The sequence below is a fragment of the Vipera berus genome, assembly GCF_964194415.1.
Source record: "Vipera berus genome assembly, chromosome: 1".
In the NCBI taxonomy this organism is placed as follows: Eukaryota; Metazoa; Chordata; class Lepidosauria; order Squamata; family Viperidae; genus Vipera; species Vipera berus.
This window is the reverse complement of record NC_138202.1, coordinates 152972321-152997951: the sequence shown is the minus strand read 5'-3', so window position 1 is coordinate 152997951 and position 25631 is coordinate 152972321. Positions and strand designations below refer to the sequence as shown.

Here is a 25631-nt window from a genome sequence, read left to right as displayed (position 1 = left end):
ATATTGCTAATCTCTGATTAATCCCCCCCCAATTTTTCTTTTAAACATTTGGATTAATATTTGAATAAATCATCTGTGGACTTCTGTAAAACTTCCCTATTTATTTTATCAATAATTTTGGTATTTTATATGTATTTTATTTTCAGTCCACATTGATACAAATGGCAACTCTGGGAATGGATGACTTTTTCATTTTACTTTCTATAATATTCTCATATTTTCAAGTACAAGTTCGTTCCAGGCCATTTCTGCCCTGTTTCTTATGAAAAATCTGTGTGCAGTTTCTAACCAATTTCCATTCACATTTTCAGATTCTTTTTAGGAAAGTGAGAAAAATCAAAGAACAATTTATTATTTATTTATTTATTTATTATTTAAATTTATATACCGCCCTATTCTCGTAGGACTCAGGGTGGTTTACAGGGAGAATTAAAATACATAGCATACAAAAATTAAAAGCAGTTAAAAACTATAATTAAATTACAGTCCCCGAAATTAAACTAAAACCCAATTAAATTAGTTAAATTAAATTAGTTAAAACCCCTCAGTCTGGGCCAAACAGCTCGAAGAACCAGGTTTTCAAGTCCTGGCGAAATGAGCGAAGGTCGGGGGCAGTCCTGAGTTCCGTGAGAAGTTGGTTCCATAGGGCCGGCACGCCCACAGAGAACGCCCTTCCCCTGGGAATAACCCGCCGGCATTCCTTAACCGGCGGTACCCTGAGAAGGCCCTCCCTGTGGGAGCGCACAGGACGATGGGAAGTTGATGCCGGCAGCAGGTGTTCCCTTAGATAATCCGGACCCAAGCCATTTAGAGCTTTATAGGTCATTACCAGCACCTTTAATCTCACCCAGAGGGCAACCGGAAGCCAATGCAGCTCACGGAGAAGAGGTGTTACACGGTAGTATCGGGAAACTCCCATAACAACTCGCGTGGCTGCATTCTGCACCAGTTGAAGCCTCGAAGTGGTCCTCAAGGGCAGCCCCATGTAGAGAGTGTTGCAGTAGTCTAGCCGGGAGGTCACGAGCGCATGGGTGACTGTGCGTAGGGCATCTCAGTCCAGATAGGGCCGCAACTGGCGCACCAGACGAAGCTGGGCAAAAGCCCCCCTGGTCACAGCTCCTATGTGATCTTCAAAATTGAGCCGTGAATCCAAGAGGACGCCCAAGTTGCGAGCCCTATCGATGGGGGGTAACACCTCACCCCCCATCATTAGTGATGGAACAACCTGGTTAACCCGAGATGCCGGTATGCACAGCCACTCAGTCTTGGCAGGATTGAGACGAAGCCTGTTTCTTCCCATCCAAACCCGGACTGCCTCCAGGCAAGTGAGCTTTTGGTCAACTCATAATAAAAAGCCATTGAAATAAGTGCCTCCAACATCAGACAAATCTATTCAGGCATTATTCACTGAACATGATAACACAGAATTCTAAACTGTGTGCAGGTAGCCTGGGAAACTTACTATCAACTTTAGAATGAGCACGGCTGCAGCCATTTTTCCCTTTTCATTCCTAGTTGCCACATAGCATGGAGGGAGGGGGGTTTGCCAGGTTTTGTGCTAGACAAAACGGACTTTTTATATTCAACTTTCTCTCATGGGAACCAAGGTCATTGGCTGCTCCCGAGACTGCGGGCTGGGCCAACAAGCTGAGTGGGGAAACGTAGTTGTTTGCATAGCCTTGGGGGTGGGATTTCTTAATTTTGTATTGGGGAATTGTTATGCATCTCTTCAGTCTTGGTTTCACTTTTGAAGTACTGATACTCTGTAGCAATAAACACATTCTTTGAGGAATTTGAAAGCCTCGGAGTTCTGCTTTATTTGTCTCTGTCGGTCGGAACATTGACTTTTATACCTGTTTAGTCTTTTATATTTGTTTTCAGGCTACCTGCTCATCCCTTAAAGGCCCCAAAGAAAGTAACCGATGCCAGAGGCAAAATATTTGTTTGCCACTCAATAGCTCTGCTGTATCCAAGTTGCTTGGTGGGGTGAGTAATGTTTCAACTTGGCTACCATGTAAACAACACTGATATAACTTCTAGAAGACGCAGAGTATTATAGTTATTCTTACCTTACTGTCATCCTTATGACAGAAGCAAGAAATCACTGTAGGCAATTAACAATGGCCTGTGATTCAGTGCTCATGTAAACAGATTCAGAAACAGATTCCAAAGAAAGGCAATGACTCAGAAGGCCAGCCATAAATTAACAGCCCGGGTAATCAGCCCATTCTGAACACACTATAGATCAATGGGAAAAAATCTGTCAAATATAAAGTTCACCCCGGGTTCTCCCTACAGAAAGAGGTCTGGCCCTCTTATGTAAGTGCCTTTATGTTTATCAATAAAAGATTGATTATAAAACATGGCAAACAGCACTTCCAAAAATTGCAATCGTCAAGAGGAAAAGCTGTGTACGCATGATTTGTTAAAAATGCAATAAACTGAAATATGACAGAGGAAACATTAAGATGATAATAAATGTTATTGTGGAAGAGTATATGGAAATTTAAAAGGCAGACAATGTGAATTCAATTTCTCTCTCTGACCGGTACTACCAAGATCTCAGCAGCTAGCAGCACTGGATTGATTTCTATTAGGTTGGGTCAGGCTAATCAATATTGGGATGGGAAACCTTCAGGGAATATTTGGGCTGCAGGGCTAGACTGAAAAAAAAAAACATCTCAGAAGCATGTGATGGCAAAGCTCTTTCTGCAAAGAAAACTTTATGGAAATGAAACCGGTCAAGCTTGAAGGAGTCTTTAGGTAAAGGTAAAGGTTCCCCCGCACATGCGTGCTAGTCGTTTCCAACTCTAGGGGCCGGTGCTCATCTCCGTTTCAAAGCCGAAGAGCCAGCGCTTGTCCGAGGACGTCTCCGTGGTCATGTGGCCGGCATGACTAGATGCCAAAGGCGCACGGAGCACTGTTACCTTCCCACCGTAGTGGTCCCTATTTTTCTACTTGCATTTTTATGTGCTTTCGAACTGCTAGGTTGGCAGAAGCTGGGACGAGTAACAGGCGCTCACTCTGTTATGCAGCACTCGGGATTCGACCCGCCAAACTGCCGACCATCTGATCGACAAGCTCAGCTCAAACCCACTGAGCCACCGCGTCCGTCAAAGGAGTCTTGTTATGTCTTGACAGTAAGTCAAGGAGTCTTTACTTACTGTCAAGACATAACACCATGGTAAGCAGCCAAACTGCATTCTTGTTTCCCCTATAAATAATTTCCACTGATTAAAACTCACTTGTATCACATCTTATGTATTGCTCTACCTTTTAGCCCCATGGTTTAAAAAGCTTTACCAGCTACTGAACACTACCGTACAACAGATCATCATGACCACCCTCAGAAAAATTGCACTAGATGCTTTCAACCTCTTACTTGATAAAGAGAAGTGCAAGTTTTGGCTTTGTATTTTCATCTGAAGATCCAGTGGTAACAATAAACCTTTTATGAAAGACTTGCCTGGAAGCAAGCAATCAGGACTCACTGCATTGCTCATATCACCCTCATCTCACCTGCCCTCTTGGTTTTTAGTCTCTGTTTTGTATTATCTTTTTATCATTTTGTAAGCCACTCAGAGTCGCTGTAATAGTGAGATAGGCAGGGTCTACATTTAATAAATAAAAATTGTAAGTGTACTATTTAAGTGTACAGTTAACAGTAATTTTTGTTAATAATTTCATTAAGAATTATAGTAAACAGATAAAACAGATAGAAAAATACCAAACCAATACAAAAACACATTAAAGAAATATAGAAGGTGGAGAACCCCACCCCATTTCCCCCCAAAAGGGAGTGAAATAAAAAAAAACCTTCCTTTTTATCCCCAGCAAGTATATTCAACATTAACAATTTATCTCTGTCTTTTCACAATACAACCAAATATTTCTTTATTCCATGCTTCACCTAATTTTCTACAAACTCATCTCTAGATCCTCAGCGCACGTTATTAAACAGCAAAATCCAATAAAAGTTAACAAAAATATATATTCCCATTTCTATTTAATGCCTAATCCCCCTAATTCCTCATAAGCAAAACATGGCTGTGCTTTGGATGAGTCTTTAGAAGGTTCTTGTCATAGGGTAGATACATTTCTGAACAAGGAAATGGCCCTTCAATCGCATTGATGTGTCTCCTTCATTCTACCATTTTCCAGGTTTTTACAGAGTAAAAATCATCTTAAAGTAGACAAAATAACTCAGTCCTGGGAAGAAAGAGATGCTGATGGTAGGGGGATTTCATTAATCCAGTTTTGAGGAATATACAACTGTACTCTGATTACATACTCTTTTATGAATTAAGATTGCAGGCAAGTATTTTTTTGGTCTGTCATAATTCCTTAGCTGTTTAGATATGCAGCAATATTTGCTAGCTTTGCCTGCTATACCATCCTGCTTTGTTCTAGGAAAAAGGAACGTAATTCTATCATATATATTCTCTTTTGTCACCTTGACGTGTCTGCTTTAATGCGTTCCTGTTGAGACTACCCCTATCATCCAAAACTTCAAAAGGACTAGAATGTATCAGTTCTTGTTTACTGTGGTTCCCATTTCACTGAACGTTTTTCAAAAAGAAACTCAACAATAAAGCAAGACTTACCAAACGAAGGAGACTCTCGACCATCCTCTAATCCCGAATCCCTTTCTCTGTCTCTCTTTCTGTGTTTGTGTCCACGGTGTCTATGGCGGCGATGGCTTTTTCTTCCACCCAATGGCACATGAACCCCGATAAACAAAGTCCTGTGACCTACACAATAGAATACAGTCTAAATAAGTATATTTGATAATACATTCAACACTAAGATGTTAGGACTACAATAATGTTTATGCATTATATCGGGGTGAATGGAAGTCTTAAAAACATGTTAAAATGGGGGGAAAGGGGGGGAAAGGCACAACAGATTTAAAAGCATAACACACACACTTCTATGCTATCGTGTGTGTGTGTGTATGTGTGTGTGTGCGTGCGTGCACATATGGGGATGCATATAGTACCCAGTCTTTCACATACTGACTAGGAATGCTGGGATATTTAATTCTAACACATTAAACAGCAATAGTCTGAGTGATGGTGCTAAAGCATAAAATTACAGTTTCAGAGGCTCTGAGAACCATCCTAAGATTACAACTATAATCAATTAAATAACATGGAATGATAAACAGCCGAGGTAAATTTTAGAAAGAAAGTAACTCAAGCAAGTTAGTAAGAGAGAACAAAGTAAGTTCAATGCTAGTTCCAATTAGGACATTTTCCCCACCTAATCATTTGCTTTAGAATATAGATCATCATACATGGCAGGGTGTGTAGGTGAGTGCTGCCATGCAGCACAAACAGAGCAGCATGCCCAGGTGAGTGCGCCGTGTGACACAAGTGCCAGCAAGTGGGGGGAGGGCTGAACCTTGCCACAGGGCAAGAGTGCGATAGGGCATGCAGGTGGATGCTGCTGCATGGCATGAATGCAGCAAAGCACTTAGATGTGTGCTGCTGCAGGCCCCAAGGGTGAACACTGAGGTGGGGCCTAAATGGGGCCCACACTCACCCTGCCACCCAGAGGCTCCTCAGACGTGGAAAAAAAAAGTAATGGGAGTGAGAGCAACTTAGAGGAGCGACTTGCGATCTTCCCTGCCTGTTTCTCTATAGACTTTGTTTGTGGGAAACTGGCAAAGAAGGTCGCAATGCTGATCGCGTGACCATGGGACACTGCAACCGTTTTAAGTGCAAGATGGTTGCCAAGTTGGGTGTTGCAGCCATTTCAAGTACAAGCCCTGACTGCGTCGATACTGTGATGGCTGCAATTTTGAAAGACTGGTTGTAGTTTGCCCTCATGCAGTGCCTCCATAACTTTGGACATTTGCTGAACAAGTAGTCACTAAGCAAAGACTGTATTTATTAATATTACTGACTTACACTTTCCTTTCATGCTGACTTATGAACAAAGATTGGGAGAAGCTCGTAATAAAAGATGCTTGACAGTTAAGATGCTGGGGAAGTTTGTCTTTGTAGGTGGGACTCTATTGGAATTATTATGGTTGCAGATTTCTGGATTGAATCAGTTTTCATGGCCACCAAGACCTCTTCAGAACATTCTTCTACTATCATCACCATGTTCATATAAAGGACTGAACTGCCTGATGAATGAATGAACCTTTATTGTCAAAGTACAACCATGTATAGATTGAGATTGGCTGATTTCATCCACCCATTAAGATTACTCTGCCTGTTATGTGCCACGTTCATTTCATCTGTTTTAGAAGCAGGGTTGATGCAAAACCGCCCAATGCTTAAGGCAGAAAATATCCACCTGCTGCTAATCCCCCCACCCACCCAGCTGAAGTTTGAATTGCAACAACACTACTGATCTTGCTCATCAATAATTTCTTCTGGGACAAGAGTGAGAAATATAAGCCTCCAGTATTGCTGAGCTACAACTCCCTGCATATCTAATCACTGATATGATCAATGGTGAGTGGTGCTCAAAATTATAATTTATCAACATCTGGAGAACAATACAAAAGTTCATTCCTCTCCTGAGAGGGAGAGTACAGTAAAACACTTTAGCCATGGTATCTATAGATTCTCCATAGAAACCTTGACTACTGCCTTGACTAAATCCTTCCTTGGAAGAAGGCATTAGAGTTGGCAGGGGTTCCAGAAAGGGATTTAGAAGTGGTCTTTGGGCCGGGCAAATATTCCAGAGAGCAACTTGTAAGCCATCCAGAGTCATTGACTGACAATTGACAAATAAACTGCTTCCCTGCAAATACAATAGGAACAGAGAGTTGCAGGATCCGATCTGGGTCCCTCTTTCCGAACAGTAGTTCACCCACAATAACCTTAGAAGAGGGTGTAAAGTAACATATTTTACCAGCCAAAAGTTCACTTGTCATGAAATGGATCTGAAGCTAGATTCCTGGTCTCAGCATTGAATAGCATTTGTCACCCTCTCCATTAATGCAGTTTCTCTGGAAACAAGACAAAAGGAATTCCCTGGGAACATCTTGATTAAAACTGATAATGTATGATGTAACGTGGCTTTATCAAAGTGGCACTGTATCCTAGACAGGGTTCTAAATAAAAATAGATTAAGGGATAGAAAAACTCAATAAGAAAGGACGGTTGATCTCGGGCAATGCAAACATTTACTGAAGAGCGAAGAAAGGATCAAGGAAGGAAAAGAGAACATCTGCAAACCACTATTCAAACTCTGTGTTCCTAAAGTTAATTGTAGCCCAGAAACCAATAATTTGGGATTCAAAAAAGGGGGAAATTAGAGGATTGTAACAGATGATAACTACTGAAGAGAAGACAGAATGGGAGCTAAGGAATAAACAGGAAACATGAGGCCTAATGCACACTGAGGTGATAAAGTGGTGGGCCTTGGTGGAGCAGTGGGCTAATGCCTCCTTAAGTAACACCAGCTGCCTGCAATTAGTGCAGGTTCGAGTCCCACCAGGCTCAAGGTTGACTCAGCCTTCCATCCTTCCGAGGTAGGTAAAATGAGGACCCAGACTGTTGGGGGCAATTAAGCTGACTTTGTAATAATGCCGCTTGGGGGGGGTGTGTGAAAGCCCTAATAAGCAGGCATATACATAGAATGAAGGCTACTGCTAAGCTTGTAAGCCGCCCTGAGTCTTCGGAGAAGGGCGGGATATAAATGGAATTAAAATAAATCTTGTTTGGAGCATTTCAAATTGTGGGCAGGGGCTTCCCATGATTTTGTTCTTCCAGATAAAAATTTCCCACAGCATAAAAACAAAAGGCAAAAATAGAGGCACATTCTATATAGGAGCTGTTACATCATGTGAATTTCCCCTGCCTTTTCATTATTGCAGTCCCAGCCACCGCTTTCCCATACTATTGTGAAATATTCTTAAAATAATAGTTATTGAGCATAATGGTTCCACCCTGACACATTTTTTGTGCTGTTTCCTCCACTGCCCAATCGGAGACCATGGGAACTGCCTTCCAAAGGCTATACAACTAAGCAAACATTTAATCTACATTAAATTAAATCTCTTTACAAAGAAGAAAAGAGAAGCATTCCATCTAACTGAAAGCTCATTTACACCAGGAAGGATTATTTTATTTATATTTATTTATATTTCATATTTCTTATGCACCCATCTCCCTCAGAGAGCGGCTGTCTGCATTATAACTTAGGGCAGCAGCTGTTAACCAAAAATGAACTAAGAATTATTGCTGCTCAGTCTATTCAGAACCTAGAGTTTTTTTATACTTCGTCTTCTGCTTTATTACAATAGATCATGGTTTGCTATTTTTCTCCATCAAGCAAACATTTTAAAGAAGACTGTTCATTAACATAATCTGATGTGCAGAAAAACAGCAACTTTTTTATAATGACTGTGAAGCTCAAAAATGAATCTCCCTAAAGAGGCATTTCTCTATTTTAACATTTAGGAGAAAGTTAAAAAAAGCAACTTTTCAAAATGATTTAACTTTCAAGTATAATGCTTTTTTCTCCCCTAAACTTCTGTTACTCTGTTGATTTTATATTCCACAGAAGTTTATCTGATTTGAAAACCTCTTGAAACTAGGGAGAACAGAATTAAGCAAATAAAGCACCATTCAGGATGATGACATTAGTCTTCCTCAAATACTGGGAATGACTAGCTCACTATAAATAATAATTATCCTGTTTTAAGTGTTTATTTATGCAACTAATTTTTCTGTGCCTGTTCATTATCAGTGAGTGCTAGTCACAATGAGTAATTCCCATTTTGCTGATTGGATCTTGCAGACATTTGATCATTTATAGTACTACTTCTTCCACTATTTTTTTGTTTTCTTTGGGAACATAGGTAGTCCTTGACTTATGACCACAACTGAGCCCCAAATTGAGCCCAAAGTGAGACATTTGTTAAGTACATGTTGCCCCATTTTGCCACTTTTCTTGTCACAGTTGTTAAGTGAATCTGGCTTCCCCATTGACTTTGCTTGTCAGAAGGTCACAAAAGGTGATCATGTCACCCAGGGACACTGCGACCGTCATATATATGAGTCAGTTGTTAAGCACCTGAGCTATGATCACATGACCATGCTGCAATGGTCGTAAATGTGAAAAACAGTCTTAAGACACTGTTTTCAGTGCTGTTGTAACTTTGAGCAGTCACTAAACAAACTGCTGAAAGGAGAGGACTAAATGTACTCTTTGTCTTATATAGACTTGTGAACGAACTAAACTAAACTCTTCAGAGTGATTTAAAAAATATAATTATGAAGAGCTATAGGAGGATCTTTTGAAATTGTGTGAAAGATCAATCAAATAGCAAATACAGTGTACTTTTAACTAAATATGCTGCACTGGGGTAACAATGGTAACAAATTGACTTTACATAAGGTCTATGTTATCCTTTATCTGATCTTTTTTAATGGTTTAGGAGAAACCTAGAAAATATGTAAAAGAGGGCAGAATAATTTGAGCATATGTGTTTAAACACCTTTCTTAAGAAACATGGTTAGAATGCTTGAGACTCTTTAGGTTGGAAAAAAAGGGATTGAAGACTCTTAGGATAAGAAGAACATGATCTGAGGTTTGGGCGGCATGGTTATTTATGGTACAATGAAGTTAAAGTAAATGTAGATTTTAAAATCATTATTATCAGGAATGCTATATTCCAAATATGGAGCAGATACAAATCCAGGCTGTGCCCAAAAATACTTTCGCATGTCTCAGCCAAAGAAATGTTTTACAGAAAAGAAACACTGTCAAAGATAAATGGTTACATTTTAAAGGCTTGTTAATGCAGGAAAATAGAGAGCTTAAGATGAAATCAACTGACTGCTGAGAGACCTAGTTTTCAATGGTTTTCATATGCACAATTAAGAGAAAGATTTAATATAGATATCACAAATAGAACATGATAAAATGAAATGAAAATGAATTGTGCATAAATGATGAACATGTAACTACTAAAATGTACTGTATGAAATTTGAAATGGAAGAAGTTACAGAATGCATGATAAAATGGACCAAGAACTTTGGTTTTTATATTTTGGCTAGAAGGGACTGTGATCTTCTAAGGCAGGAGATCACTATTTAAATGGATTAATGGAGAGAATAGGGTTAAAAGCAGTGGTGGGATTCAGCCGGTTCGCACCACTTCAGCAGAACCGGTAGCTAATTTTTTGTTGCCCAGGCCCAGAATGGACTTCTGGAAGCAGCATCCACACAGAGAACCGGTTGTTCACATATTTGAATCCCACCACTGGTTAAAAGGTTTGAAATTTAGGCTCTCTTACAATTTAAATGGGTAGCTTTATAAAATGATGCACAATTGGTATATGATTCCAGAAAAGTTGTCTAAGGTGTACAGTGGTACCTTAGTACTCAACTTTAATTGGTTCTGGGAGGTGCAATGAGTACCAAAAATGATGAGTACCAAACAAATTTTTCCTACAAGGAATAATGTAATGAGTCACAAAGCAGCCGATACTGAGAAGTTCTAGCTTGTGCATTGAGTACCAAACAAATGATAAATATCAGGACAAAAAGTTTACATAAAAGTGCACCGAGTACCAAATCTGATGCGTTTCTAAGCAGTTGAGTACCAAGGTATTAAGGTACTTCTAATATTGTTGGAAATGTGAAAATATGGAGAGACATTTCATCATGCATTTTTCTTTTAGTCTTTTATAGTTCTTTTTTCTCTTTCCTTGGTCAGATTCAGTGCCTTTCCAACAGCTGAAGAAATTTCTTTCAAACTGAGACTGTGTCCAGGTGGTAGAGGAATAACTGAATCAATGGAATATGTTATTCTGTGTTGCCGTCTCTATGTAGGTGCTCACCAGGAATGAATGTTTTCATTCTTTACACAATAACCTGGTTATTCCAAATTGTTTTTATCTGAAGAAACTGTTATCAAATCAATCTGATCTTATTTCCTTGACCACAGCCAAGTACTGTTCCATCATCTGCACAGAATGCCACAGCATTAACTCTAAACCTTTTTAGAAATTTTAGAATAACTATATTCTTCCTTTTATCTTAATTAATTGTGACTCTTCCATTTTATTGGACTGAATAAAGATTTTATTGACTGATTTTCCCCCTACTTTTTCATTTATGTTTCTGCAAGTTTTTTTTAAGCCTGTATAAAATATTTTTTCATAAAAAACTCTTTCAAAAGGAAAAAAAGGAGATAGAAGGAGGACATAAATCACGAGATAGGTAAATTCATAAAATGTATAAATTCAAATAGCATGGAGAAAATAGACAGCAAGAATCTTTTTTTCCACTAAAATTGGGGAATCATCCAATAAAGCTAATTAGAAAGTGTTTTTGAAAATCAAGCCTCGAACACATATTGTAATTCACCTCTGGGACCCATGAAAGCAAAATGCAATGATGGCCACTAATTTGAATGGTTTAGAAGAGAACTGGATAAATTTATGGAGGACAGGTCAATCAAGGGCTACTAATTTTTTTAAAAAAATGTTATTGATTCTTTTGATATCATATAAAATAGACAAATAACGTAAAACAAAAATCATCACAAAGTTAACGTAAGAGCTATTAAAACTCAGCATCAACTCCAGATGCAGGCTGCATGCTTTCAAATGACAGTTGCAGGGGAACAACACTGGGAAAAGAATAAATCCTCATCTCATCTTGAAGACCCAGGAACAGCTGAATGGCTGTTGTGGGAAACAAAACACCTACCCGTCCTGAATTAGCAGAACTATTCTTTTACACCTAACCACTTCGTGCATCTGATGTGGTGATCTCTGATCAACCCAGAATAATAAACAAGTTGATATTCATTAAGAGGTGTGCATGAATTAACTAATTAACTGCACGTTTTTTTGTTACAGATAGTGTAAGCTTGCAAGGTTCTTCTACTACAGCACAACCTAAAGAAAGATAACTCAGTTCCCTCCTGTAGGCCTTCAAAAAGTAGCTTCCGAAACCTGAAAACATTTCACAGCTAGTTTTAAAAGGATGCAGCAGACAGGAGAGACATCCCACGATGCAAAGAGACTTTGGCAAAATCATGAAGGCTTTCCTATTAGAAGTAATACATACAAAGCTTTCACAAAGACACCTGAGGAAATAAACAGCTTAATCATAATATGTCACTAACCCGTGATAAATTTAGGATTCCACATTTAGGATAAAGATAAAGGGTATCTTTATCCTAAATGTATAATGAGCATCCATTTAACAGTATACTATTATAAGGCAAACATTTATTTTTATTTTCTTTCCAGGCAGAGATTGCCTTTTTTTTTACAGCATTCTGAGGCTGAGACATATTCTCCATCATGATCCGAACAAGTCATCGGAGACAATGATGCTGTGTTTTGTATCTCAGTGAATAAGGTCACAACAAAAGGTATGGTTTAAAAATAACCAGTAGGAATGTTCTACGCAAAAGACAGAACTGGCCAAGAGGTTTTTAGCTTGTCAAATCAGTCAATTCAACCTAGAGATCTAGAAGGAAACCGAAGACTATATAGCTTCCTGGGTAATTTTTAAATGAGCAGACTGGAGCTTTGCTTTCTGGGTCAATTAACTTCCCACACATGAAATAAAATGTAAGTGAAAGCTCCACGTCTTAAAGCAAATAATCTTACCCACATTGATGAGATTAGTAATAAATGGTAATAAATATATCGGTAAGTCTGCCCCTAACATGAATTTCCTTTTAATGATTGGTATTCAATATTATTGTGTTTATTAGCAAAGAAGGCCTTACAAATCTGACAGCAAAATAAAGGTAGTCCTCATTTAACGAGCAGTCACCCAACAGCTGTTCAAGTTATGATGGACTCCCCCAAAAGCTAATTACAGGTAGTCCTCGACTTACAACAGTTTGTTTAGTGACTGTTCAAAGTCACAACAGCACTGAAAAAAAGTGACTAAGGATCCTTTTTCACAGTTATGACCTTTGCAGCATCCCCATGATCACATGATCAAAATTCAGATGCTTGGCAACTAGTTCATACTTATGACAGTTGCGCAGTCTCAAGGTCAGGCGATCCCATATTGCGACCTTCTGACATGGGGAAGCCAGATTCGCTTAACAACCATGTTACTAACTTATCCACTGCAGTGATTCACTTAACAATTGAGGCAAGAAAGGTCGCAAAACTCACTTAACAAATGTCTCACTTGACAACAGAAATTTTGGGCTCCACTGTGGTCATTAAGTCGAGGACTACCTGTACAACCCAGTTCTGGAGTTCTGATGGCTGCACACACAAACCATATTTCAAGCATTTGGCAACTGACTCATCTTCATGGCTGGTTGCAGTATTCAGTGCTCAGGAGATCATGATTGATGGTTTCCATGCAAAAGACACCATAGGATTATATTGATTCATTTAATGACAGTGGCATTCACTTAACAAGTGCTGTTTAAAACTCATAAAACCAGGTCTGGCTACATGAGTGTCTCGACCTATGACCATCATGACTTATGACAGGTAAGTAGCTGCTGCCAGGCAGGGAAACAGGCACGGGTGGCCAGCAAGGCTTGGCACGATTGCAGACAAGCCCAAGATGGCTGTTACTGAGTGGGGTGAAGTGCAAGCAGCTTACCAGAACAACTTGCGGCCTATCCTTGCTGGCTGCCTCATTGACTTTGCTTGTGGGACAGCAAAGAAGGCCGCAAACAGTGTTCATGTGACTGTAGGATGCTACAGCCATTGTAAGTGTGAGCCGGTTGCCAAGCACCCAGATGACAATCAGGTGAGTATGGGGGTGCTGGGACAGCCAGAATTCAAGGACCATAAGTACCACTTGTTCAGTGCCATTGTAATTTCAAAGGTTGCTGAAAGAGAACTATGTATGTCCTCCTCCTTAAACTTCAGTGAACTGAGGAGGAATCTGCCTGAGGCACTTCCAAATTTTACCTCATTGCTTTTTAAAAAAAAAATTCAATCCCAAATTGTCGTCAGGAATTGGAGGGGGGGCGGGAAGGAGTCCAAAACTTAGATTACTTCCAAACATTTGAATTGGTTGAAGATTAGCAATATTGTATCTTCTTTATATACATTTCAAAGAAATAAAAGCCTAAATCAGGAAGAAGCAGCTCTCACCTTCCAAATCCTCCTTTTCAAAATGCGTCTTGAGGATGGAACGTGTTCCTCCCTGGTCCACCACCGCCTCTTCATCATTCCTCTGTAAAAATAAAAGTGGCTGTAGAGATCATTGAAATTCTGCGTGATTTATTTGAAAGCAACCATTAAAAAAAAGCCCATCAGAATAAGCACTGCTGGCTCTAATTAAAAGACAGTGCAGTATCCTCTTCCCATCAACACCAAAAAAATGTCTCTAAGAAACAGATTTCAACCCTCCCTGCTGCTGTTTTAAAGACTGGCTCCAATCTAGAGAGCTGAACATGGTCATCCTAAATACTACGGTAGCATCTATAGATAGCCTTAATGCTTCCATATAGCTTCACAGAAGCTTATGCTGATAAAATGCCTTCCCTGCCCATGCTAATGAAGATCTGACTGCCCAGCAGAAGGTTAATTAGCATGTAAAATAACGAAACAGGATGAGTAGGCCACTAAGCAATACTGACATGTTGCCTGAGAGAGCCAAATGGAACAAAAGGTGACAGGCTACTTCCTTTATATAGAAGGGCAGATCTCACCAAGGAAACTGCAATGTGCATCTTAATTGGTTAGAATCAATCGCTTAAGCTCTAAAATGGCATGCCACTATTTTATTTATTCAATTTCTATAGCCGCCAATCTCAGTCATTGACTCGTGCCACTGTACAAACCGCTGCAGACTTTTTAAATGAATTATCATGGGCAGTGAATGAGTCAGAATTAGGCTTAGAGATCTGCTATTAGTGCATCCTATTCATGATACATGAATACATGTATTCATGTATCGTGAATATCATGAATTCATGCATAAATGATATTCATGTATCAGGAATATCATGTATACATGAATACATGATAGTCATGATGCATGAATACATGATACAGCCAGAGCAATCAACAGAGAGGTGCTGAGTCGTATAAAACCAGACACATTTTAGAAGCCAAAATCACAAGACTATGTCTGATATACTTCGGCCATGTCATGTGTGCAAATTCATTGGAGAAGTCAATGATGCTAGGAATGGTGGTTAGTGGAGCAAGGAGAAGGGGCAAGCAAAGAACAATGCTGGCTTGATAACATCAACAACTGAAAGAAACTGTGGCTGACAGAGTAGCATGGACAGCACTTGCCTATAAAGTTGCAAAGAGTCGGACACACGATTGAATGGTTAAACAACAGTCACAATACCAGAAGTAACTGAGTTCAACACAGAGATATTAGTTAAGATTTCTATTCATCCACCATCTCTTTATTACCATAACACTATTCCTAATTACGAATCGTCCTGTTTTAGTTCATAGGAACAGTATCATGATTTCCACCTTCAATAATTCTCATGTATTATTGCCAGATCTTCTCATCATGAGTAAGTCTGAAAAAATGTCTCTGATCCTATCTTGTCACATGAAGAGGTTTGCCATTGGCTTGTGTTTTCAAAGTCTTGTTTAGTAAAAAAAAAAATCTGATGCAGTGTTGTGATGTTCAGTATTTCTTATGCTCTGCAGGTAGGCTGGGGAAATGCCAAATGCGAGGATGACACAAAACTTGTTATTCTTATTAGGCATTCCAGCAAGGTGACCCACGAAGAAATGTAGGTCAGCAATAGTCATACATCTCTCTGGGACAGCTAATCAAGTGTTCAGCTACTGATAATGCAAACGTTGCATGTTGCAATTGATATACAATCTTCCCTTGTTCTCCTCCAACATACCTTTACTTCTAATCACGGTGAATGACAGTTTGTCACTACAGGAGCTTTTGTCACTATGTACAACCTGTCAAAATAGATGCTAGGTAATTGGAGTGGAGGTAGTCCTAACTGTCAATATCAGAAGAAGAAAAGGTAAACACCCCCCCCAAGTGGTCTCAACTACTTTCACAAAGCTAATGACTGATCTTCAGTGTTAAAGTCCAGATGACTGTAAGGAATATAAATCCATCCATTCCCACCATTCAGTCAAAATTGAAGAAGCTTCTTGGATGAGAAGTGAAACGTCTTCAAGGAAAAACAAAGAAAGTCCACTTTTTTTTAAAAAAAAAAGCATCTTTGGGACAAGAAATGAAAAGCTTCCACTGAACCAATCATGAAACCATTTCATTCAGGTAATGCAGACATAAAAAGAACTAGTATAAATTGGATCCTGCCCTTTTAAGAGGCCATAACGCTAAGCTGCAAGGTTTCTATTTTTGGAAAGATATTCAAGGTATACAGCTAATAGAGGTATATTTTATTGATTGATTTATCAAATTTCTATGCCACCCATCACACCTGTGCCCCTTATATCATTATCTATTGCATATATTTTAGTAGTGTTTTAATTTTTACTCTGTGGTAATCAGCCCAGAAGTTTGTGACTGGGGAGAGCTATAAAAAAAACCTGCAAATAAATAAATAATTCAGTATGATGTGCAGACTATGTCCCCCGGGGCTTATTTTACATTCTATTGTTTAAAATTCTGGCTAGAATAATGTGCAAATCAGGCCAACGTCTCATTAAGGAAAAAAACCTGTGGACATGCATGTGTCATCCAACCACTCTTTCTTTAGAAATGTAGGTCTACAATACAATTGCTGATTTTAATATCACTAAAGAAGTAGTTCATGCCGTTATGACCAGTACAATACTTCATACAAAACACATATTATAAGATAGTCCTGATTATCTTATAAGAAAACCTGAACAGATACTCACTACTAAGATGCATTTTCTGTAATGAAATCCCATCTTTTCTGTTCCGTTTATTTTTAGGCATTTAGACAAATCCAGAGAAAACAGCTCTTTTGCTGCATTATTAATCGGTATACATATCTAATTTCTAGACGTTTATTAGGTTCAATGCTGTTTCTTAATATTCACTTTGATCAGTGCAATAATTAGCTTCATTAAAGCCAAAGAGGAGCATGCTAATAGAACATATGGATAGCTTAGAGCACAGAAGAAGACATATTTTCAAAGGTTATCAAGTTCTTGTCTTGGTTGTAGAAACTAACAAACCTCTGCAAGCTGTCCATGAGATGAAAGCCATTATGCACAACTGATTTATTAGACTAACATTTATTCACCCATCCGATGCCGCCACTATCCTCACTTTTTACAGACATAATGACATTATCTCTCTGAACCTGATAAATGTAGTCCTTGGTTAATGATGGTAATTGGAACCAGAAACTCTGTCACTGAATGACACGGTTCTATAACACAATGTCACATGGCTGTTCTGGCTTACAATGGCAGTTCTGGCAGTTCCAGTTGCACTTGTTAAGCAAATCCCGCGTGGTCACTAGGTGCAACACCATCTGATCGCCATTTGCAACCTCCTGCCAGTAATCCCATTCACACTGCTTGTCAGAAGCTGGCAGTGAAGGACACAAATGGTAACCATGGGATGCTGCCATTGATATAACTGCGAACCAGTTGCCAAGCGCTCAATTCATGATCACATGACTGCCGGGACACTGTGAGGGCTGCAAACTCTGAAGACTGGGCATAAGTCTCCTTGTTCAATGCCATTGTAACTTTAAACAGTTGCTGAAGGAGTGGTCATTAACTGCGGACCACCAGTATTATATTCCACATAAAAAAGGAGTCCCTGCAGATTTTACTCTGCTAGTCATTGCTGACTATAGAGGTGGTACTTAGCTCTGTTTCAAGACCACTGAGCCAGCGCTGTCCGAAGACATTTCCATAGTCAGCATGACGTCACAGAGCATTGTTACCTTCCCACTAAAATGATACCCATTTACCTGTTCGCATTTGCATGCTTTGGAACTGCTAGGTTGGCAGGAGCTGGTGCAATGACCAAAACTCACCCCGTTGCATGACACTTGGGTCTCAAACCTGGGCTACAGGATTTCCAGCTGACACTTCAATGCCTTAGTCACTGAGCTACCACACCACCCATTCCACATAAAGCACTGACAGAAATGTACTGATGTTTATACACTATTTTTATATGTGGATGAACTTTGGGGATGTTACAGATAATAATGTAATATCATTACCAAAACTGATCCATATCATTACAGCAATATAGCTTATATTCACAGTATTCTCTTTATTGAAAAACTCTGGTTGGCTTCATTTGGAATAAAAAATTGCTTCTGAAACTGCTAAAGCATCTGGACCATAATGTTGTAATAATATTGTACATATTTTAATTATATATACTGCCAAGCAAATAATTCCAATATATTGTTTTGAAAACATAACCCACACAATCCTTGAAACACCCTCCTTCTAATGCCCATTGTAAATCAATTGATCCAATGTGTTTATTCAGACTTCCAATAAAACATTTTCTTACAAAGCCCATTACATTGATGTAATGCTCTGTAACACCAAAGGTGTTGGAAATACATGATATTGATGGGGGTTTCCTCATACTTCAAAAACAGAACAGACTGCCATTTGGCATCCTGAAACAAGTGGGACCTGCAAGAAAAGGCTGTGTGTGAGATTTCAGCTCATTGTTAGCCTCCCTGAAAGTTTATGAGACTTTTGAAAATGAAATAAATTGTCTACCAATAAAAATAGCACAGTCAGAAAATCCTAGTTTTCTAATTCCTCTACCAGGATAAAGATGATCCTCCAAAACACCCCACTGCCCACACTGAAAAAAAAACAACATAAAATGGTTTTAGATTAAATTAATGAGGTTTCTTTACTGACAATGTTTTTAACCTTTAATAATATGTATTACCACATCCTGAATTTAAATTCCTTTTAAGCTATAAAACTGCAAATGCCTCCAATTACTGTCTCATCATCTATCCACTAATTACCATGTCCCCTAGATTTATTCAACTACATCATGGTGCCTTAAATCCTTATTCATAACTACCTTAAAGTCTATACAATCATCATACACAGGACTGTAGTCCCCTTATACTGACCAGGATTTGCCTTGGTTAATCTCCTTCAGGTAAGGATCACATTTGAAGGGGCTGGTGGCCTTCCAAAGTACAAATATGTAGGCACCACAATTACTTCAACTGCAACATGCCAAAGACCTTGGAGTGATCATATTGACAGAATGGCGTTGTTATTCCATTAAAACTTTAAAAATGTCAAATGTTCAACACTCAACATGTCAGGTCTAGTGGGAATTACCATTTCCTTTTGTGACACAGATACAAAATGGGCATTGTGGGACATTTAAGTTAACAGCCTGTTGATCACTTCAGAGACCAATTCCCAGTGCCCTGTGGCATTGGGAATTACTTAATTGGGCCCTGTTTTTTATGGTAGGTAGCACATCCGGTACAGATTTCCACAAATGTAAATCATCTACATATATTCATTTCCTGTCTCCCACACACATTATAAGTCTCTCCCTATCCAGATTTTCATTTACTGCTTTCCACAGACTTGATAATCAGCTTCAAAGTACCTCTTTTTCACTTAAGACTCCACTTCTAAACAACCATTGTTGTTTCCCTGTAAATGACAAGCTTTGTTTGTTTTGGGGCCCTAATCAATGATGGCAATTTTCTACCGGCCATTCTCCCATAACTGTATCATTAGCTTAAAATAATGATATGGTAACAGCGTCCATTGCCTGAAATAGGCAGCTGGAGAAAAAACAGGTGCTAAGGATAACAGGCCTCTCAATATTTTCCAGCCTCTTCTTTCAGCAGCTGACTAGGAGCTAAAGGGGGAGGATTCACATCCTTTATGAAGAGTTTTATTACAGACAAACTAATTTGCAGTTTGCCACTGCAAAAATAATAATAATAAGCATATCATGAATTTCAATAGATGCAGAATATGAACTCCAACTCAACACAGTAGAATTGACAAACTCTTTTGGAGAAAGGTGAGTGACTTGATTCAGAATCCCACGTTCACGCTGCTCTATGTGAGGTCTTTCACGCCTGTATTACTCAAAACTACTAGAATGGTAAAATCTTGAAGAAAATGAAACTGTGCTGAAAGAGAAAGTGAAGGAAGATGCGATCGATGACCTATTTACTTCTGAAAGCCTTTCATTTCAGGTTAAATTGTAGGAATACTGGGTTGATCATAGCTAACACATTTTGCAATTTGTACACTACAGTCATTAAGAAACAGACGTGAAATTCCTTCCCTGATTACTCGGAATAAGGCCCACTGAGATTTCTTCCGATTCTTCCATATGCTGAAAGAAAATAATTCACTGTCTGTAAAACAAGCTAAGGTTTAAAAATAATCTGGTATGAGTCATACACTCTGGGCTAACTTGGTTTCAAATTCAAATACTTTGACTACTGGGTCAGAGTGCAGCTTATGCTTGTTCAGAAATAGTGTGTCCTTTCTGCATTCTACACCAGAACTGAAGACAGTTCTTTTTTGGGAGCTGCTTATCAATCCTCTTCTCCTTATGTCCCTGCTATGAGTTCAAAGTTATGTGCAATTATAGTAAAACTAGAGCTACTTACACAAATATCATTCTTTGGGGAAGTGAAATAAAGTTGCTTCAGCACAAGGTAGCTTTCCAAAAGAAAAGTCATTTCCATATAGAAATATGTATAAATCCTGCACATACAACATTTCCACTGCATATAAATACATTTGAGCATGCTGTTTCAATTGCATTGCTAATACAGTATTACATAACTGTGCATTAAGCACAGTTTCTGATGCGCAGAAAGCGATGGCACCCCTTACTCCAAATCCTTTGGAGGAAGAATGATCATAAATAAATTTAAAAGGTCTGAAATCTTGCAAGATAAAAAAATCTCATGAGATCCTGCTCTTCTAGCATTAGATTTTACACAAGAACCATAAAAATTTGACAAGATCTGAGAAGTTCAGCATTTTTCTCATAAAAATGCTTGGAGATAATGCTTATCTTGGAGATAAGATTAGCAAATTTTCACAGATATTATCCTTTTTAAAAAAAATGGAGGTTCTCACCAACCTATGAGATCACAAAAAGGCAAATAGTGTCTAAAAAAATAATCAAGCCGAGTCACAAAACAAATGTGTCTTTTCATCTTAAATAAACAGTTGATAAGAAATAAGTTAACAGTGCAAACATTCCCATTAAAAGGATGGTAATAAATGTATACTTTTTCCCCCTATATTTTAATGACAAGTAAGAGCATCCAAGTGAAGTTTCATAATGTATCCTGGTTCTAATGTTTCTTTATCGAATCTTCTTTATTATTAATTTTTTAGATAGTCTGTTGATATGAATGAGAATACTTTTTGTTATAACTGTATCCAGAATGGGGAACTGGAACCCTGAGAACAGATTTTACTTGCTTCTGCCACGCCTCTTGGAGAAGAAGATTTAAGGTCAGTCTTCTATTTTTACAAGCTCTAATGCAGCCGTCTCAGAAAGTTTTCACACTCACAGAGCTCATGCTAAATATGAGTGGTTCCGTGCCAGACCAGTGAAACGTGGGCAGGATGTAATTTATTATTCTCCTCATACCCCTGAACAAACTCTGCCTAAGAAGGCTGTTAAAAGTTATTGTGAACAAATTGATGTTTTTGAACAGAGGCTCCAACAGGTGAAAGCATATGTCTCAATGATTAAGCAGCATGAGAGGGACTCTGCTTTTATTCAAAGCCCAGATTCAGCCATATTGCCTTCTTCTTCCAAGCCAAAGCCACACCCACCAGTGGGTGTTATGTTAGACGAAGGGAAACAGAAAGATCAAATGGCACACAAGGCTACAGTGATGCCTGAATCTAATGTTATAGCACCATCTGCTGGTGAATTTGTTTTACAAGATAGAAATGACTTATTATATGGAATGCAAGAGCAAATTAAGAGAATGCAAAATGCATTTTCACAGATGTCTATTCATCAATCATTGCTCCAAGCTGATGATGCTAGAATTCCTATTAATACTGCTACTAGCCAGGTTCCTGTCCCAGATAGAGCAAAGCAGCAGTCAGCCCAACTGCAGTTACCACTGGGTTCTCAAATACAAAGGCCAGTGCCAACTGCAGGCCAACTTAATGTTGCAGCTCAAGCGCCAGCACCTCCTGCTGGCCAGGGCAGAATTGCGGCTCAAATGCAGCCACAGCCAGCACCGGTACCAGCGGCAGTCCCAATGCATCTGCCCCAATTCTTGACACAGGCGCCACTGATGCCTCCTGCAGGTCAAGTCCAGATGGCACAACCTGCACAGCCAGTACCTCAAATGCATGTTCCTCAACAGGCATCTTTTATTGTACCACTGGTTGGCGACTTGAAATTGAAGCGATCAGGACAAAATTACAGGGCATGGGTCAGTGAAGTTGGACTTTTGCTTTGCAGAAGGTACTCATGGCATGGTATTTAATCCTCCTAACCAGCCATGGACTCCTGATATATGGGACTTGAATAATAAAGCATGCACAACATTATTGATGTCAATGGACACTGAATTGCAGCTTACGTTTTCACAAGATGCAACTGCCCAACAAATTTGGACTCAATTAGAAGCATGTTATCGGCCTACGTCAATTCAGTCTACATGTTTGCGTTTGTTCGAGTTCCATGGCTCTAGATTAAAACCTGGTGAACATATTGGAGAACACTTAACTAAAATGAAAGGAATAAGAAGAGAACTGGGTGAAAATGGCTATCCTACTGATGACTTTCAAATGATCAGCATTATTATTAACTTATTGAACTATGAATGGAAATATGCTATTACCAAGATTAATCAAGTGCCCATTGCTCAACGCACAGTGGATCATGTATGCAGAATTTTAACCGAAGAAGAGGCACTTATGCAAGCCGTGCCACATTTGAGAGGCATTTGAGAGCTCCAGCGAGGCGTCCCTTCCATGAAAGACCCTACGTTCCAAGGATGCCAAGATGTTACATCTGCAATCATGTGGGACATGCCACCCAGGATTGTCCCCAACGATTTCCAGCACCCGCCACGTACCAGCCCAGAGGAACAGATTCCAGAGGAGGCAGAGTAGAGGCGGACGACAAGGTCGTGATCGTGGTCCCAGGCATGATCCGCAAGCTCCACTTGCCACATTGGCTTTAACCAACGATCCACAACCTCAACCAGAGTTCGACAGACGACTTCTTTGGACTTTGGACAGTGGAGCAGCATTACATGTTACCTATAGAAAAGAGCTTTATACAGATGCACGAGCCTGAACCTGAACTTCGTGAACTTTACTCTTTTTCAAGTCATCCTGTTCAGGTCATGGGAAAAGGAACTGTTTACATTGAAGAGCTCGATGCATTTATTTCTGATGTTTACTATGTACCATCAGCTAATAGTAATTTGCTTAGTCAGAGTCACTTGTCTAAGGTATCAAAATTCCAGGTTCATCATCTTGAAAAGGCAAGTTATGTAGTTAAAGACAGAGATATTGCTGAAACCATGTTGATTGGTGGTGTTTACTACTTAAAGCAAAAGTCTAAGCAGCAAGAGCAGGCAAGTATACAAGCTCAAAAAGGGAAAGTGCAGGCCCAGAGAGAGATGTACCAGAGAGAGATCCTGTTACTATTTCAAAGGCTCCTAAAGCTAACAGGAAGTCAAATAAGACACAGGTTGCTCACGGCAAGCCTGAGGTTCCTAATAAATATGTTAATGTTGAGAATTCACTAACAGGTAAACCTTTGCATTACAGGTGTATTCATAAGTGGCATAGAAGATTGGGTCATGCCAGTTTCCGTGTTCTGAAGAAGATGCCAGAGTTCGCAAGAGGTTTGGATCTAAAGGAGTGTAAGGTGTTCTTGGATTGTGCTGTCTTCAAAAAATCCAAATCCAAAGCAGCAGCAATTCCAAAGCGCGCTACACGCCTGTCAACACGCATTTTTGATTTGGTACACACTGACATAGTGGGTCCTTTTACACCAACAATTGGTGGTAAAAGATATTTCTTGACAATTGTTGATAATTATTCTAGATATGGATATGTATTTCCTATGAGAGAAAAATCTGAGACCTTTCAGATCTTTAAAGACTTTGCCACTCTTGTATATACCCAACACGAAGTTAGCATCGCTAGAATTCAGAGTGATCGCGGTGCTGAATTCATGTCTCAGCATTTTCAGGACTGGATGCGTAAGAATGGCATACTACACCAGACCTCAGCTCCTTACACTCCAGCTGAAAATGGAGTGGCAGAACGCAGAAATGGGGTTCTGCAAACAATGATGTGTTGCCTACTTGAAGATGCTAACCTCAGTCTCCCATACTGGGGTGAGGCTATTAAATATGCTAATCATATCATCAACTGTACTTGGAGTAGTGTAATAAATCAGACCCCTTACTTCATGTTCTATGGACACAAGCCTGATCTCTCGCATCTTCATATTTTTGGTTCATACGCTATGGTGAATATTCCTTTAGCTCAAAGAAAGAAAGGGGGTCCTGCAGCAAAAAGAATGAGATTTATGGGTATTGATGATAATTCAAAATGGAGCAAATACATTGACTCTTCTCATGTAATAGAGATTTCACAATCCACTACTTTTGAGGAAGATGCTGACTGGTCCAGGATTCATTCTAACGATCCTGGAGTTTATTTTCCTAGAGATGATGCTCCTAATGCCACGCAGCCTGATGATCAAGATTCACAGAATGTTCCTTCCACGAGTTCTTCTCAACCTACTGTTCCGTCTTCACAAGCTGCCGATGCTGCCACTGGCAACAATGATGAAGACGAGGACGAAACGGAAGAAGAATGGACGGTTGTTCCGAGACGTTCCAAGAGGACCACAAAGGGAATCCCTCCAAAACGGTATTCGTGGCAAGTAACGAAAGCACCTTTACCTTTGATTTGTAATGTTACGCTTCCTCCTGAGAAGTTCACACAAATCAAACATCTTCCTGAATCAGAGCAAGATAAATGGTTTGAGGCAATGCAGGCTGAAATGGACAGTCTAAAGAAACTTCAAGTATTTACACCTGCAAACCCTCCAGCAAACAAGAAAGTTATTGGCACTCGATGGGTCTACAGAATTAAAAAGAAGCCAAATGGTGAGTCGTTGTATAAGGCCAGACTTGTAGCCCAGGGTTTTTCTCAACGTTATCCAAATACTTATTCACCCACAGTGCGGACCGAGAGTGTGAAAATCGCCTTAGCCACTGCAACTATTCTTGGTTTAGAAGTTTTCCAGTTTGATGTTGAAATGGTTTATCTACATGCTGATCTAGATGAAGGAATTTATGTGAAAGGTCCTCCAGGTTTCCGACAACAGGAAGGGGATACTTGGTTTCTACACAAAAGTCTTTATGGTCTGAAACAGTCTGGTTTAATGTGGTACTTATGTCTTTCTGACAAACTAAATTCAATGGGCTTTATTAAGTCTGAAACAGATGAATGCATGTTTACTAAAAGATCTAATAGGTATGAGATAGTTCTTGTTTATGTTGATGATATGGTTTATATTGGTCCAAAAAAGCAGATGAGTGAGATGTTTGCTAAAGCTTTACAAAAGTTTTTCACATTGAAGTCTTTAGGATATATTAACACTTATTTGGGTGTTCAAGTTGTCAAAACTCAGAAGGGGTTCAGTCTCACACAAGAAGATAAAATTGAACAACTATTGCATCACTGCAACATGAAGGATGCTAAACCAGTGAATATACC

The 25631-nt window shown here is 39.3% G+C and overlaps 1 protein-coding gene across 2 annotated transcripts in view; it reads right to left on the bottom strand.

Moving 5' to 3' along the window:
- SLC4A10 (solute carrier family 4 member 10) overlaps positions 1–25631 on the bottom strand; it is a gene marked incomplete at its 3' end in the record, with an annotated part of 132169 nt that overhangs the window by 95079 nt on the left and 11459 nt on the right. For both annotated transcript variants that reach the window (XM_081315154.1, XM_081315155.1), the window contains exons 2-3: positions 14067–14148; positions 4605–4751 (exon numbers count right to left, since the gene is read on the bottom strand). The remainder of the gene's footprint in view (positions 1–4604; positions 4752–14066; positions 14149–25631) is intronic.